Raw genomic sequence first — 17,702 nt, 5'->3', positions numbered from 1 at the left:
TTGCACAGACCACACTGTAACATAGCTACACTTTGAAATAATTGCATTGGTGAGGCAAGATATATAATGGCCAGGGATGCCAGAAGCTGAGTATGCAAAGCTGAGCTTTGCCTGTGGTATTTTTTCATTTTGGGTGATCTACAGCCTCAAGGTATTTTGTTGAGATCCGATCATGTACTGTGGCTTCTTAAACTCTTATTAAGAAGAATATGCAGTCCCCACGACTTGTAAAAGGGAGGAAGCATATATGCAAAAACAAGGGAAGCAATAATGACAACACATGGTCAAATTTATTTTTGCCTTTTTTTCTAAAGGTTGAGGTCATCTCCCCTCAGAAGAGTCAAGAATTTCAGAACATGTTTGAAGACTTTGACCCATGTTTCGTCTTAGTGTTACAGGTAAGTAAATGTCTTCATTTAGGAAGGTGGATGGTGAAAGAATAAGCTGTTTAATTTTATTTCACAAAAAAAGGGCTGCCTTGTAGACTGCCCAGATAAACTTTCTCTTAGGTTATGACTGAACAACCAAAGTAAGGCAAAATTTAACAATTAATGAAAATTAGAATGAATCTCAGCATTCTACCTACCTCACAAACTCTTTATCTCTAAAGCAGAACCAACTTCTATTTTGAACAGGAAGTACCCTGTGGAAATTCAGCTGAGTAGAATAAAAGGGTCACTCTACCTTTACCAACCACTGTTAATTATGTCTCTTAAAGAGATCCTCAAGGACATCATAACCTATTCAATGCAAACCAACAAAACTGCAAGACAAAATAGTTTAATTCCTTCAACAAACCTCCTCCGTTCTTTTGCTAAGACCCCCAGTTGTATTCTTCACATGACAGACAAATGATCAAATGAAAAAAGCATGGTTTATGAAATACATATCTGCAAAACACAAATGTAAAAACTGGGTAACCTTCTTGAATCATACATATCACATGTTTGCTAATATGTAATCTGAAAATAGATGGAATAAACATGAATATTACAGATGTAGATACATACCAAATTATCTATCTATGTATAAAAATTATGGAATCTCTCTTAACTTTGTGCTGTGATTTATAGCTGCTGAAGCAGAAAGCCAGTCCCTGTGAAAATGAATAGAGAACTAAGAATGGTTTGCATTTCTATAGCATTCACATTTGTATGTTCTTCAAAATAATAAAAATATTTAAATATTAATCTCATTGTAGACAAATTCTGAAAACATGATGACATAAAATGAAAAACCGCTTCCCTTGAAAAACAAATTAGGTCCATTTCAGTAGCTATTTAAATGTTCGTGGGAACAACTATCCTTCATGATAAAGTAATGCAAGAAGACAAACCAAGTTAGGCAATCTTTACATAAGTGAGACTACAGTTGAGCTGGAGAGTTGACTGCTACTCAGGAAAAAAAAGGCTGATGATTAAATATTTATTAGAGTCACTTGGCTTCAACCTCGACATTCAAATGGACTTATTTCATGGATCATGTTAAATAGATTTTCACTGAGTCTTCAAAGCCTTTAGGGTGAGCAGGGAAGAAATTTGGCATATGTACAAAAGTGTTCTTTCGCTTGCATGTGAGAATTAAGAAAGCCTTCCTACTTTTTGCTAAGAGTAAGTAATACAAAAGCTATGGTCTTAATAGCCTACTTTTTAAAAATCTATAAAAGAAAATATAGTTGGATAGATGACCATCCAGAGTATTTTATTTAAAGAAAATAGTTTTGTAGTTTGGTAAATCTCAAAGCATCTTGTCAGCAAGTGAACTGGGCACATGGTATGTTGACCTTTAAAAGTATATTACTTTTGCTTAACTTGCAAATGTAGCTTGAAGTAATCAATGAACTATTTTATCTGAGGGACATTAATGAAGGAAATAGCTCATAATAGCACCTCTCCATTAAGAAGTCTATTCTAGTAATCTGAATTGAAAATGTTATATGCATTTCATGTACACCTTTTACTGCTGAATTCTATGAACCTAAATATATACAAGCAGTAATGAAAAGTACATGCCATACAGTGAGATGAATATAAAGACTGTTCTAATTTTATTTCATTCTCTATATATACACACACACACACACACACACACACACACACTTCTTGTTGCTCCCTGCTCAGCAGCTCATTTTGCTGACCTGCATGGAACAGTCCCAAAAACTACAGTATTTTTTCTAATGGTGTCTAAATTAAGCCTTTGAATTTTTCAGTGCTTTTCTCCTTGAACACAATACATAAGGACAGAGTTTTTCAATAATCCTATTACTTGGTACAGAAATAGGCTAAGGCTAGTCAATTGTTTGATACTTTCAACTTCCAATTAGTGACTGCAATTCCTGCATAAATTCGGAGAGTAATTTAGCTGCAGTTACATTTATCAAACAAGAAGCAGAAACATTACACACCTTCCAAGAAAGCAGATTTTAAAGTTATTATGACCTATAAATTATATTAGTCAGTGAAATCATCTTCCTATTACATGTTGCAAATATAGAATACCTTGTGCTTCTTTAAGATAAATTCTTCTCTGAAATGACTAGGTAACCAATGAGAATACCTCAGATGATATCTTAAACTGTTATTAATTTCTTTACTTGTATTTACATGGCTGCACATCAGTGCAAGTTAGATTGTGCTAACGGTTTTTTCCTTCCAACTGGATTTCGGTTCATTCTGAATTTACAGAGTTTAATTTATGACTAGAACTTGGCAAGTATTGACCATTTTAAAGCTCTCATCCTTTCTTTCAGATACTCACAGACCTAATTTCCTAGCCAGGAGATGTAAAGCCAGAGATCTAGATCATAAGTAAATGTATGTATGATTTAGAGATGAGAAAAGAATCTATAAGAACAAAATTCTCCTAAAGTTAAGTATCCAAGTATCGAACACTTCATGCATTTGGAGGTGATCCTCCTAACCTGAGAGGCAGCACTACAACCTACTGGGGTAATTTTTAAAATTTGTTCATTAAGATAAAAAAAAACAAACAAAAGTTATTTCTATTAGGATAAAATTTGGAGGGGAAAAAAGAAAAAAGTGGCACACATAAGGAACATTTTGCTGAGACATTGTTTAGCATTTGTGCTTATAGAAGGGTTTTGCTAAAGTAATATTCAAAGTATACTTCATAGAGCTTGTGATCAACATCTGTTCTACTCACAAGAGAGTAGGCTAAGTGGGGGCAAGGTGTACAATTTTGGCAAAGGGGAATAATGGAGAGAAGGTCAGTAAACACAGGTGAATCTTTTATCTGTAATAGAAATGGGGCAGGGACATAGCAGAATTTACTGAAGGTTCAGGATGGTTTGAGAAACAGAAGAAATCACTTCAGTGAGTATTTTAGTGTGACTTGTTTCAATCTCTGTAGGAAAAAGAGAGTCAGGACCATATAAGCTTTGTACTGACCTAGAAGATATTATTCTCTACCAATGCCCTGTTTTATGTATAGCATGCATATGACAACACATTTTCAGATGCAGTAAGAAAAGATGCACTGAAAAGATGAATTGAAAAATAATCTGGGTTTTTACTATTTGTGGTGGGTTAGCCTTGGTTGGCAGCCAAATCCCACCTGCAAGCTTGCTTTCACTCCCTTGTTAGGATGGGGAAGGAAAACAGGGAGACAGGAATGAGAAGAGTCATGGGTGCAAAGAAAGAGGGACAGATCTCTCAGCAGTCACCATTGTTAGGAAAATTGATTCTATTTGGGAAAAAAGATCTTCATTTATTACCAGTAAAAATAAATATTTAATTTGTGATATGGATAGAGTGAAACAAAAAAGCAAACATCAAAACACCTTATTCTGCAGCCACCACAGCACAGGTCTGATGATCACTCTGTATTCAGGACAGCATAGGCCTGGACCTACTTAGGTTGACTGCTGTGTGATTCTCTACTTCTTAAACATGTAATGGTCTCCTGGTCAGGGTCAATACAGCTTACAGAGAATGCCATATTTCCTTTCGATGTCTGCATACTCTTATAAATCCAGCCTTTAGTCTGACCAAAGCACTTGGATGCTGAACATATTGAGTTCATGAGCATATTGAGTCTCAGCATTCCTGCCCAGATGATTCTGTGGCTTTAAATTCTGGGCAAGAAGTCAGTCTCTGAGGGAACCTACTGAATGGATTATCTAAAAGTCCAGTACTGCATTTTTGAGTGTTGACAAGCAATAAGGTTTCAAGATTGTATTTTTTTCTAGAATGATCATATCAAATATGTGTATCCTTAACTTGGTCAAAAGGGCATTACCTACAGATTTACCAGAAATGTCAAGTATAAAAGATCTCTTTTCCTTCCATTTGTTGACTGCTGTGTAATGTTGCTGTGATGCTTTAAAGCAATGGCTTTTTCGCTCAGCTATAGCTGCACTTCCATGATGTCTAAATAAAATTTTTCCATAGCTGTTCCAGAGAGACACAGACATTATATCTTTCTAAGATGCAGCATGTTCCTTTATTTGGAATTATTGCAGAATTACTTGCTCCTGATTAAGGTATCATCATCTATTTGCACAGCTGGCACAGGTACTGGTGAATAATCTGAGAGGTTTATGCATCATACAGCCCCCAAGACCAACACAAATTCAGCCCTAAAAAGTAACTCATCACAGGCAATTGTCTGAAAAAGATCCCTGTTTGATTTATCTGAAGTCTCAGTAAGGCAGTGTAAATGTCTTTCCTACCTCAGCTTGGCTCACAAGCTTTAACTTCCCGCTGATCATTTTCTTCTGATGAATAGCTCCGTAGATTTGACTTGCACTTCTGATGGAGTGTGACATCTGGAGTCCCAGTTTATGTCTGCTCATGGAAAATTGGACTGGTTTGCTGCGTATTTGCTATATGAGCAGAACATATCCATGGACAACTTCCTGGAATAGACAGTAACTTATTTTGTTCCTGAGAATACGTGCTGATAACTGCTCATCTGATCATATAAGCATATTAGTCTCTGAATTAGATAAGTTCTGCAGAATTTGAGAAATGTTGAATTGGAACCTCTGTATAGAGAGGTAATAGGAAGGGATGAGGTGGTAGGCTATTACTATACTGCTGGGGCCATGCATTACTCCTTTGCATCTGTCACAGGAAACGGATTTCTCAGCAAATCTGCTCAGCGTCACTCGTGGTTATGCCAAAATTTTATCCATCCATCCGTAATCTATGAGAAGAGCCACACAGTTGTCTTCTCCTACTCACAAACTACTTTTAAACTCAATCTAAACTGCAGTTAACAGAAATTATTTTATAAAATAAGGCATTTGCATCCTACAACATCCATCAGTTAATCAGTGTGAGTTTTTATGTGAGATTCTATTACACTTTAATTTAGGAATCTAAATTTAGATTCAGGGAAGAATGCAAAAGACCCTTTGTATAGACAAAGATATGTTTTCAATATGGAATGCAGTAAATAGATGCTGGCTACTGTTACATCATTTATCTTTTTCAAAACATAGTTCGGAAATTTTACCTTTTATCAGCCAAGTAGACAAATATGATAACTTCAAAGCATGTTGATTAATGTAACAGGTTTGGTTGAGCTTTTACTGTGATTAAAAACTAATGTGTCTGCTTACCTTATTAAAATTGGGAGCCCAGGCATCTAACAAATTCCTCATTACTCAGGGGATCTCATAGACTGATTGTCAGTTGATTGTCAGCCTATAAAAGCACTATCCTAACTAGCAGAATGAAACAAAATCTTTCTAATAGTGTTGACCTCCATATGCTACTGGAAAGAGACACTAGCTTCAGGATGCAGAAATCCTTGGTGAAGAAGTCTCATGGGAGAATTTATTCTGCAGCTAACCAATAATGAGAATTTTCCTCAGTGAATCACTGACAAATTAATGGCTTTAAAAAGATTGTATTCAATTTTTTGTGTTGTATGTTTTCAAGGAATAGGTCACTCATTAGGAGTTGCACAGCCATATCAATGTTTGTTTTCAAATGTTCATATGTTTTGGAGTTCATGGAGGACATCTCTGAGTGTTTACATTAAAAAAGCATTTAATAATTTTGAGTAACTTTATCAAACTTAGCTGGAGCCACATATTTACATGAAGGATGTCAACAAATGGGATCATCCATTAAAGCTGTTAACTCTGTGAATCCGATGCAGCCGGAGTTGCAATAATCAAAGGGATTTCTACTTGAACATTGACATCTTTTGCTATGTGCTCTAGTCCTCTGGGGAGCTAGACATGGAGTTATGCAGGCAGTGGGCATATATGCCTTTAGTAACTCTGAATAGGGAGCAAGAAGCCTAGAATAGGACACATGATTGCCTGATAACATCCTCAGGAAATGTTCTAAACTAGTGCAACCTATGTATGGGTCATTTGAACTCTCATTCTAAAAAGCAACATTGGTACATCCAAATAAAGGAAGTCTGAAGTACAAACCACTAGCCCAGACTACATTGTCCTGAGAGTGGTGCCACCTGCAGAGGGTCTTTCAGTCTCCATGATTTGAGATGCTAATTCTCTCATGTGGAAGGAACTGCAGCATCCAGACACACAGCAACAGTCCTAAACTGCCTGTGGTCTAAACAGGGGGACTTTTCAATTAGATAGGGAGCATATACACATGGTAAATCACTTTAGCCTATTGAACTTCTGGGCATGCTGGTGAATCAATTAATAGCTTTTCAAGAGAGCAGAAACAAAGTAAGTATGACGGGGAAATTGTTCCATCCTGTGCCTTTTGTACCTAGTTCAATGAAACCTGAGTCAGGTTGCTAAGGTCTGTAAGTCATCACTATTCAGTTATGTAAATTAAACTTCTGCTCTAATTCCCTTTCCTGGTGGGCAGGGATGCAGAAGCTTATACAAACTATTGCTTATTAAATAGTTCATTGTCTTGAGAGTTTGAGTTTACACTGTATTCCTAGAGGGCACTTCCCTCAAAAATTATTGAGTTAAAAATTTAGGCAAAAAATATGGTTTTGCTGGTAACTTTCAGGTCAGAATATATAAAAAGCATGATGAGAAGTTATGTGTCAGGGATTCTGACAGATTTATCCTCTCTATCCCAAATTATCTGATAATACTATAAATCTCACAATGATGATCAAAATTGTGTCAGATGATCAAAATTGAGTCAGATCTCAAAATGATGATCAAAATTGTGTCAGATGATCAAAATTGAGTCAGAGTGTCTACTGATGTTTAGAAGAAGATGGTTTCCAGACATTTAAACCCTGGTAACAGTGACCAGTTATCACCTGAAAAGAACGAGCTTGCCTCAAAAATGTAAATGTAGTTCTTCCTTTAAGTTTTGCTCTTTGTTATGTGTCTGACAGCATATATTACCCAGTGCTAACATATTTTAATGAAAGCTAAATGTAAGACTCAGGAAAAAGGTGAAAAACATCAAAAAAAATATAGTCAGAGATGCAGCACCCTCTGGAAAAAATTGCCTGTTCAGTATTGCAAAAATGGCTATCATAAAATTTACACAAAGAATAAAATTGGTAAACTTGTTTATCCAAAAAGTGTTTATGGTGAACTCAGATATGGTAGCTTATATACGGTGGTCTACTGGCCTCAACTGAAAAAATAGCATTGGGCCTCTGAACTGAAGAAGCAATGCTGACAATCATTAAGGATAATGAAATAATCTAAATGAGAAGATAAGAAGTGATGTAGTGAACCAGCACCTGGTAAAGAATACCTGGCAATAAAAGGTTAGAATGATATGGAGTCAGAGTAACTAGCATACACAGGATTACAATCACCCCTGGTTATTTCCTAAAACAAATTAAAAGGGCAAGCATAAGGAGAGATATCTGCAAAATGAGAGTGAGAAGCAGGTGGCCTGTAGAAGTTCATGGTGATGATGACAGAGATTGTTAGGTAGAGATTATTTTATAAACTGAAAGTGTAACATAAATCAAATAAAGCAAGAATAGGACTAAAATAAAAGAAAATAAAAAAAAACAGGCTGTGAGTATTGAGTCTCTTCTCTCAAGTGAGAACTGACAGGAGAAGAGGAAATGGCATCAATTTACAGCAGGGGAGGTGGTAGTATTTATCATCCAGATTTACAAATTAATGCATCAATATTTCTGGAGGACACCAGTGACTGTAAATTTGAACTAATACCACCTCAGGTTTAATGATCCACTGGTTTAGGGAGACACTAATCCTTTAAAAGGCTGGAATTGCTAAAAGGGGGTAGAGGACAGAGGCTGTTCAGGTACAGTATAGCAATGTAACTGCAGAGCAAATAGAGCTTCATGCAGCAGAGCACCATCAATCACCTTGGCATGCCACAGAGGAAAACAGGTGATACAAAGGATTTGTTTGCTGAGTAGTAGGATCTCGGTCATGCCGCCATATGATATAGACATGCATAAAGTACTACACTGCATTATGAGACCATGTTGTGTCCTTCCCTGAGGGAAGAAATAGTGAGATAAAATGTATGACTGTGAAGGACCTTCCCATGCCAGAGGAAGTTGTTTTTCAGCTCAAATTTAGGCCAACTTATGCATGGTTTCAATCCTCAAAAAATGTTACCCGAAATTTTACAGGGCAAGTCTTCCAGTAGTCTCTTTAACAACAATAATATTCCCTGTTGGGATATTTCTGCTTACCTCTGGTTTCCTTTAAAAGATGCATTATAATACTACATCCTTTTAAATGTGAACTTCCTACAGAAATATTTCAGTCAAGAGCTCTAATTAGGCCCATATGTATTTGTGAAGTTAAAATATTTGAAAGGGGGAGAGATTGAATGATATCTTAGCCTCTGACACTAAGGTAGGAGAAGACAAAAAAAAAAATATTTTGAAGATTGTTATAAAAGTTATTTCTCTTTTAACCAGCACAGTAAGGATTGAAATGGAAAAAGATTTTCCATGAAAGGGTTAGAGCAAGAAAGACATTTCTGTCAAAGTAAAGGTTACTGAGAACATATTTCTAAGCAACCCCAGGAAATTTTGAAGAAATTGGTAACCAATTTAGCCCTTGCTGAGTTGTGACCAGAGAATAGACAAAAACTTACTTTTGCAGTCAGACTTCACTTGTCTCTATGTGAACAAGAAACCAGAATTCCTTGTATGGTGCTTTAGTCACAGTCCCTGATCAAGAGCTTCTGACAGTTGAACAGCTCCCCAGGCATAACCACGGCAGTTAGAACAGGGAGAGAAAGAGCTGCACACTGGGGAAGTGAGGGCCATGACAGTATTTGTTGTGGGTGCTTTTAAGGCTCGTTACCCTGTGTCGTTCAACACACCTTAGGCCCAGTCTTGCTCTGACATCTTCTGCAATCAGTTTTTGAGAATATGAGGAAATCTTGCTGTTAGGAAGGTGTCTCTACCCCAGAAATAAGGATGGTGTGAACTAGCTAGTTATGGACAAGATAAGCTAAATCTATAGGGTTTTGTTTCTTCATTTCATATACAAGTTTCATTGCTGTACCACACTGTGCAGGGGGCACCAACTTTCAATTTTTCACAAGGATGTTACCAGCCCAGTATGCTTCCAATAATAGCAGCTGCATTGTTACCAAAAGACTTAAGGGAGTTTGTAGTATGTGGTTTTAACTGAAGAGCATGAAAACTGCCTCAGTATGTTTCAGCATATTTACCTTTCCCTCAAGGCAAGTATCACAGTATCACAGTATCGCCAAGGTTGGAAGAGACCTCGAGGATCATCGAGTCCAACCTGACACCACAAACCCCATGACTAGACCATGGCACCAAGCGCCACGTCCAATCTCCTCTTGAACACCTCGAGGGATGGTGACTCCACCTACCCGGGCAGCCCATTCCAATGACTAATGACTCTCTTGGTGAAGAACTTTCTCCTCACCTCAAGCCTAAACTTCCCCTGGCACAGCTTGAGACTGTGTCCCCTTGTTCTGGTGCTGGTGGCCTGGGAGAAGAGACCAACCCCTTCCTGGCTGCAACCACCTTTCAGGTAGTTGTAGAGGGCAATGAGGTCACCCCTGAGCCTTCTCTTCTCCAGGCTAAACAATCCCAGCTCCCTCAGCCTCTCCTCATAGGGCTTGTGCTCCAAACCCCTCCCCAGCCTTGTTGCCCTTCTCTGGACACGTTCAAGTGTCTCAATGTCCTTCCTAAACTGAGGGGCCCAGAACTGGACACAGTACTCAAGGTGTGGTCTAACCAATGCAGAGTACAGGGGCACAATGACTTCCCTGCTCCTGCTGGCCACACTATTCCTAATACAGGCCAGGATGCCATTGGCCCTCTTGGCCACCTGGGCACACTGCTGGCTCATGTTTAGGCGGCTGTCGATCAGCACCCCCAGGTCCCTCTCTGTTTGGCAGCTCTCCAGCCACTCTGACCCCAGCCTGTAGCTCTGCATGGGGTTGTCGTGGCCAAAGTGCAGCACCCGGCACTTGGACTTGTTAAATGCCATGCCATTGGACTCCGCCCATCTGTCCAGTCAGCCAAGGTCCCTCTGCAGAGCCCTTCTATCCTCTAACTGACCAACATCTGTTCCTAACTTGGTGTCATCTGCAAATTTGCTGATGACTGACTCAACCCCCTCATCCATATCATCAATGAAGATGTTAAAGAGGATGGGGCCCAGCACTGATCCCTGGGGGACGCCACTGGTGACTGGCTGCCAGCTGGATGTGGCACCATTCACCACCACTCTCTGGGCTTGGCCCTCCAGCCAGTTCCTAACCCAGCACAGACTGTTGCGGTCCAAGCCACGAACTGACAGCTTAGACAGCAGTTTACTGTGGGGGATGGTATCAAAGGCCCTGCTGAAGTCCAAGTAGACCACATCCACAGGCCTTCCCACGTCCACCAGACGGGTCACCTGATCATAGAAGGGTAGGCTGTGATTGCCAAAACCTGCCTGCTTCACTAGGGAGTAGAGGAACATTACTCTCTGATACCTGAACATCTGCCTCCAGTGTGCAAAAGCAACTATGTGTATCCAGTACTAGGTTCTGTGTAGAGTCAAGATACAGCTGTGAGCACAGCAAGATGCTGGAGTAAGATAAATTCTCAGATCTCCTAGTGTAAACACAACTAGAACGTATTACTGTCTTAACCTGCTCTTTTGCTGCTTCCTATTGTCTAAGCCTTTTATATGATGAAAGTTTACTTTTCAACCTTTTCTCCTTAGAAGTGATAGGCCCCAGTACCACACTACAGTTATCCTTCTAGAATCCTTTGACACCAGTAAATGTCACCCCTCTAGACAGGCAGCGGTAGAGAGGTGTGGGGTTTTTTTTTCTTTTTCTAGTGTTGAGAGTGTGGGAGAGATAATGTAATATTTAATATAAAGATTGTTAATTCTTTGTTTAGATTTCAGGCAAATAAATCACATTTATCTTATGTTATTCTTTCAAACAGGCACAAATAGGCTTGGTCTCAAGTATCCAGGCTTTGAGCAAGTTTACAGAATTACATGCTTTCTGATTGAGAAAGAAATCAGGCTGTTCGCTGATTATTTCTTCTTTTTTGGTGGTGTGGGTTCTCTCCCTCTCTCCCTGCCCCTGCCCTGCTCCCATATTTACTTTCATAAATCTTGGAAAATCTGATTTAAAAAAGTGAGAAAAAAATTCTTTCTGTTTATGGTGGAGTGAAAAAGAGTATGAAAAGTAGAGATCAAAAACCCCCATCATCCTTTAGATTTAATTTCCTTGGCTATTTGAACAAATGGCATATTTGAATAGAAAACATTTTTAATGAAAATAAATCTTACCTCAGGCAAACATTGTGCTACATGATAATCACTATTCTGATTAGCATTACAGAAGGAATATTTCAATGTGGAATTTAAATACAATAGATTCATTTAGTAAAAGAATTTAAACTGTCTTTATCCATTATAAATGTTAAAAGGGAAGTAAGGAGTTTATACTTCCACTTTTATTTTAATAGAAGATGATCCATTTACACGTTTTCTTTCTCTGGAACCATAGGTCAAGCAGAAGATTGAGGTTCAGTCCTTTTTGGCAATTGGCCTTTGATAAATACAGTAAAGCCAACAGCCTTTCATTATAAAACCTCTGCCAGACTAGGTTTCATTTGAATGAATTGAAATAAAAACACAAAACATGAAAACAGACTAAAGGGAGACCTGATGTTTATTGGCTGAAGACAGGACAAATCTCTTCAGTCATACTTGGCCCTCATTCACTTTGCATAGAACAGGGTAACTGAGCAAAAGCACTGTGGTAATACAAATAATAATTAAAGGCTATAAGTCATGAAAGCTAGTAAATTTATAGTAATTAACATAAAGACAGAGATACTGGGTCAATCTAAAATGTGTCTGGCCTTTTACTCTTTATCCCGCAGAGGCAGAAATTGGTGCCCAGACAAGGACATAAGGACAACAGTAGGGTACTACTCCACTTTTCATTCTAATCTCTAATTTCCAGTCTGTGGTCTCTTTCATTCTAGGGTTTGTGTCCAGTATTTTATTGCACAAGAAAGACATTTACAAAGTGGTGTCCAGCAGAGTACCACTAAAGTGTGTAGAGATGGAGCATACAGTTAATATCTCACTGAATTTGGCAGACTCATTTTTTCTTATTCCTAGCTTCTGTGAAAAAAGTTTGCTGATTTCATAGAAATCCAAATTCCTTCCTTGTAACTTAAGCCATTTAACTAATATGCATACATTTCAGGACTTCATCACTATCGATTCCTACAGCTAATAGAAAGTGGGCAGTCACTCTTCTCTCCAGAAGATGTTATAGCTCTTTTAAGACCTGCATTTTATTACAGGAGTGAATTTGTACTGGATTTAATCTTGCCCGTATTTTTCTCTTCTGTGTAAGAACATGAATAGCCACTGCACTGAGACTGCAGCATTGATTTCACTGCAGAGTCTTTTCCACAAAAATATCAAAGTATTGAAATGAATACCACCATTCTTGAAGTATAAAATTCATTGCACTAATCAAGAATTTTGGCACATAATTTTCCTGAACTTTTACAGGCATTGTGGATAGATTTCTCATTCACCTACAAAATATACTTACCTACATCTCAGCCTGTCAGTTTAGGCTCCCTTTGTAGTTAATGTGGAGAATATGATACCTCATTAAGATGGATTTTTCATAGTGCATAAGTAGCTAGATTGATGCTACTAGCTTTATTTTTTGCAGGTTTATGCTGAATTAGCAAAGAATGGCCACAATTGGAGATCTGAAAATAGTCAAAAAGAGACTATGCTCTGAGCTGTTGTAACAACTCTCTGCCTAAACCAACCAACCAACCCATCCCCCAAAACCCAAGCCCAACCCCATAACAAAACCACAAAATCCAACATGTGTTGCTTACTTATTGTGTTGGGTTTGGTTGAGCTGGAGTTAATTCTCCCCAGAATATCTTTCTAGTGCTGTGTTTTGCAGTGATGTAGCTGGGTAACACACCAGTGTTTAAGCTATTGCTGAGCCAAGCACTAAGGCTGTGCTTTTACAACACTTCCCTCCAACAATAGGCTAGGAGATGGGCAAGGTCTTGGGAGGGGACACAGCCAGGCCAGCTGACCCAAACTGACCAAAGGGGTATTCTATACCATATGTCATCAGCTCGGATACAAAAGCTAAGTGAAAGGGGGAAGCATGGAGACATTCATTGATGACATCTATCCTCCAGAGCAACTGCTACTTGTATTAAAGGCCTGCATTCCAGGAAGTGCTTTTCCTTTTCATCCTATTAATTCGCTTCTATCTTGACTCACAGGCCTTTGCTTTCCTTGTCCAAGAAGGGGAGTGATAGAGTGGCTGTGGTGGGCGTCTGGCCTCCAGCCAGGGTCAAACCAGCATACTTATTCAGGACTGGGGATTTTTCCAAATTTAGGGATGCAAAACAATACCCATCAAGTCAGAATGGCTTGCTTCTCACAAATTTTCTTCTTATGCACCACTGAGAAAATCTCATCTGAGGGGCTTATCTGATGTATCTTGAGGAGGAGTCAGCTTTTGGGCCTTGAAACCAGAGACTGAAACAATGATTTCTTCCAGACTGGAGTATTGGTCTCTTCCAATCTCTCTGCATGATAGATAGCTTAGTTTTTATGATGATTTAAACAACTAATTAAAATACTGTGATACAACAGTATATGAATATCCATTTTGATAAGCTGATGAAAGACAATTCCTAGAAAGCTTTTACAAATGAAAACTATATTTTAGAAACTTGTAAAGATATAGTGGAAAAAATATTGGAATGAAATTTACGTTGATGTACATACACATCAGTCCAGTTAGAAAATATGAGGCATGATTTAGACACAGGACAGTTTTTCTCTCTGTCTCACTATTTAACACAGTCATTTGCAGTTCACTAAAATGATCATATTTTTCAAAGAACAGTTTATAAAAGGAATAATTTCACATTTTTCTTGGATCAGGGAACATTGTATCATAAGCCATGAAAATTAATTGCGCTAATCAAGAATTCTGCCACAAAATTTACCTGAACTTCTATAAGCATGGTGGATAGACTTCTATCTGTAATCTAACAGTGATTATTCTCAGGCATTACTTTATGTTTATTCTTTCACTGTCCATGTTCTACAGTGCAACATCTGCAACATACACATAAACTATTTAAAATAAAGTACACAGCATCTTCTTATAATAAAATAGTACTTATTTACTGATGAATATAACCAAAAACTCTTGGTCAAGCTGCAAGAATATCTTTGAGTTGTTGACCATAAAATTTAAGCATGATAAAATTAGAGCAGAGATTCAATTAGGAACAGTTGTTTGCATATGAAACATTTTCAGCTCCATTGAGTTGCTGTTGGACTTTATACTGGTGTCTTTATCAAAAAGGCTGTCACAACAGTGAAAATCAAAATAAATCCCAGCCCTATGTATCCATTGCTCAATAAGGGAATTTGTTTGAGATTCCTTCTTTTAAGGCAGAAATGTAGAAAGTATTTGTGTTCAGGAAGGTCATGATTTTCATACTTCATGCCTGAGGAATATGGTCACTGGTCAATGAGGAGGAGAATCACCTCCATGACTCCTCTTCATGTTAACAATAGTAGAGGGTGGAAAATCACTTTTCACAGGTGGTTAAAAAGACCTATTAGTGCTCCCATTATCATTAACTTAATTTTCACCACCTGCACTTTTCATTGCCATTGAGTAAACTGAATTCTCAGCACAGCCTGGCTACTTGTTTATGGTAAAATGATTTGAGACAATAAAACTATCAACAGTTCCTTTAAAAACAATACTGTGCACATGTTCATTACTTGATGTTTAATCTGTTGACTTGATTGCTTTCATGCTGGTGTAGCTCATCTGGCTTCAGCAGTGTTGACTCTTTTATATATTAGTATAAACGCAAGAAGAAACATGTTAATAACTTGTAATGTTTTTATTTTTAACTTGTGCTTGGCCAGTTTGCAGGTGCCATAAAATGTAATCTTCCAGCTTTTCTCAAAGCTAACTACTGATTGCAAGTCATTACCTACCTGTGTGGGAAAAATGAAAAGGAGAGTAGAAAATACACATTATACAAGTATACTTTTATGATGTAAACAACATGATTACTTTTTTCTTTTCCATGGCAGATTCAATAAATGTTGATTGAATTATTGAGTATTAGCTGAAGTGGACGTGAACAAAATAAGCCTTAAGAATCCACAATAAGAGTCAATAGAATTTATTTATTTCCTGGAGATTAAATCAAATAACAGGCAGGATTGAATTACCTAGTGATCACATTAAGTGGAAATCATTGTACTAGTATGCTGCTTCCTCTAAGCTGATGTCAATAGTCACATAAACACACAGTGGCAAAAAAACCTTTTCCTTTTGTTTACTCCAGCTGAATCTGAGAAACCTCTGCTTACCACTGCATACCTCTGCAGACAGTAACATACACAACTATCAAACTAGAATTACCAAATACAGATGTTTACTGAATTACTCAGGCAAAAATTCCTCTGCAGCTGTATTTTGAATAGAAAACACTCGACCTGCTGTTCTCTACTTTGTACTCTTGAATCCACTATTTTCCAGGTCCTTAGAGGAAATATTGAGTATTGCAGAGTGCTCTGAAATGTAATACATCTAAGATCTCTTTTCAGATCTTAAATCTGAAATGAAAGAACAAAATTATTAGGAAGGTTGTAATTATACCACTGTGACATACTGATTTTATATTTCCTCAGAACAAACTGTAGATATCAATTTAGATCCCTGTAGTGGTATCCAGCCAAATGTGACCATCCACATGAAGTCAGAATTCTGACTCAGAATCAGCTTGCAGTTAATGCCAGCTTTGAAAAATATTCATATGATTTAACTAATAAAATAAATCCGATAATGTTGATATTACTTTCAATTTTACATTGCCTTCTCTTGCATATTTAGTCTTATCACCAGAAGTAAATCTTGAATTATTTTTCATTTGCTCTTAACATCTAATGCCTGTTTAGTTTAGGATAAACCTCAGTTCTTTGCCCAGATAAATTTCTACAATGAAGAAAGCATCCAGGTACATGTATTAACTCCATAGGTTTATGGGCCAGTTACTGGAGAGATCTATGTGTGTCTGTTACACAGTAGTAAATGACAAGCTAGACTAACCAGTAAATATGACATGAGATCTGGAGGCTGCCTACTGGGAAGTCTAAGCTAACCACAGAGGGCACTGTGTAAAGTACATGTATGTGGAGGCTGTGAAATCCAGTAAATGATGAGTCTGTTTAGGGTGCAAGAGCAAGATGGGGCCATTTGATTCTCTTCCAATCCTGGTAAGTTCTGATTCTGATCAGGCTAGGTCAAATTAATGTGTGTCTGTGTTGTCAGATCCAAAGGCACTATTTTCAAGCTGGGGTTGATCTATTGGTGGTTGACCTGTTTTGTTCCTAGCGTGTATACTGTGTGGAGAGGGTGTGTATGCTTAGTGTTGCTGCAGCATGGACCTAGACACCAGCAACCACAGCATTTTCACACCTAACAGACCACAAAAGATTAATGACTCTGTGTCCTTAAGTCTTGTAAATTTGTTTTAGGGGACTAAAACAAATATGTTGTCTCACCAGGTGCATCCTGTTGATGCACTAGTTTTATCTACTATTTAGCACCCTACACAATCTAATTATCAAGAAAATTCAATTGGAAAAGAGGTAGCAAGAAGACTGTCAATGAAAATGTCACTCATTTTCCTGTAGATATTCCATTACATAAAAATAAAGAAATAAAGGCACTCCTCTGATCATATGTAGAGCTCATCATTTCTGAAGAGGGTGATGAGAGCTTTAGAAATGGCCTTAAAGCATTTTGGTTTCATAACAAAACTTGTTTATTATTTTTCAGATAAGGGCCTGGGATTTAATTGTCAGACAGGAAATATGTTGTGGAAAGAAAACCTGACCTAGCCTTCTAAGAACCTCATTCAGAAAAAATAATTCAAGAGAATTGTTCTCCTGAACTGCAGTTTAACCTTGTATGTACAAAGCTGTCTGATTTCCCTCTGCCATTCTTTGTTACTGTTGGCAAAGAGAAGTAGAATATTGTTATGGTAAATACTCTGTAGCAACATCTCCTTCTCTTTAAATGTTCAGAGTCAAACATACCACTGTGTACATCATCAAAAGCTGATTTAGACAGCTGAATTTCTAGCTCCTGAGGAGAAAAACAGTAGGAGAAATGTTCTAATTAGCATTCAAAAGTTGATCAAAATAGCAAGCACTGGAACAGCTGATTTAAATAACTTGTACT

This window comes from Dryobates pubescens, chromosome 3, assembly GCF_014839835.1.
Source record: "Dryobates pubescens isolate bDryPub1 chromosome 3, bDryPub1.pri, whole genome shotgun sequence".
NCBI classification, from domain to species: domain Eukaryota; kingdom Metazoa; phylum Chordata; class Aves; order Piciformes; family Picidae; genus Dryobates; species Dryobates pubescens.
The sequence above is the reverse complement of the archived record's forward strand: the minus strand, read 5'-3'. Positions refer to the sequence as shown.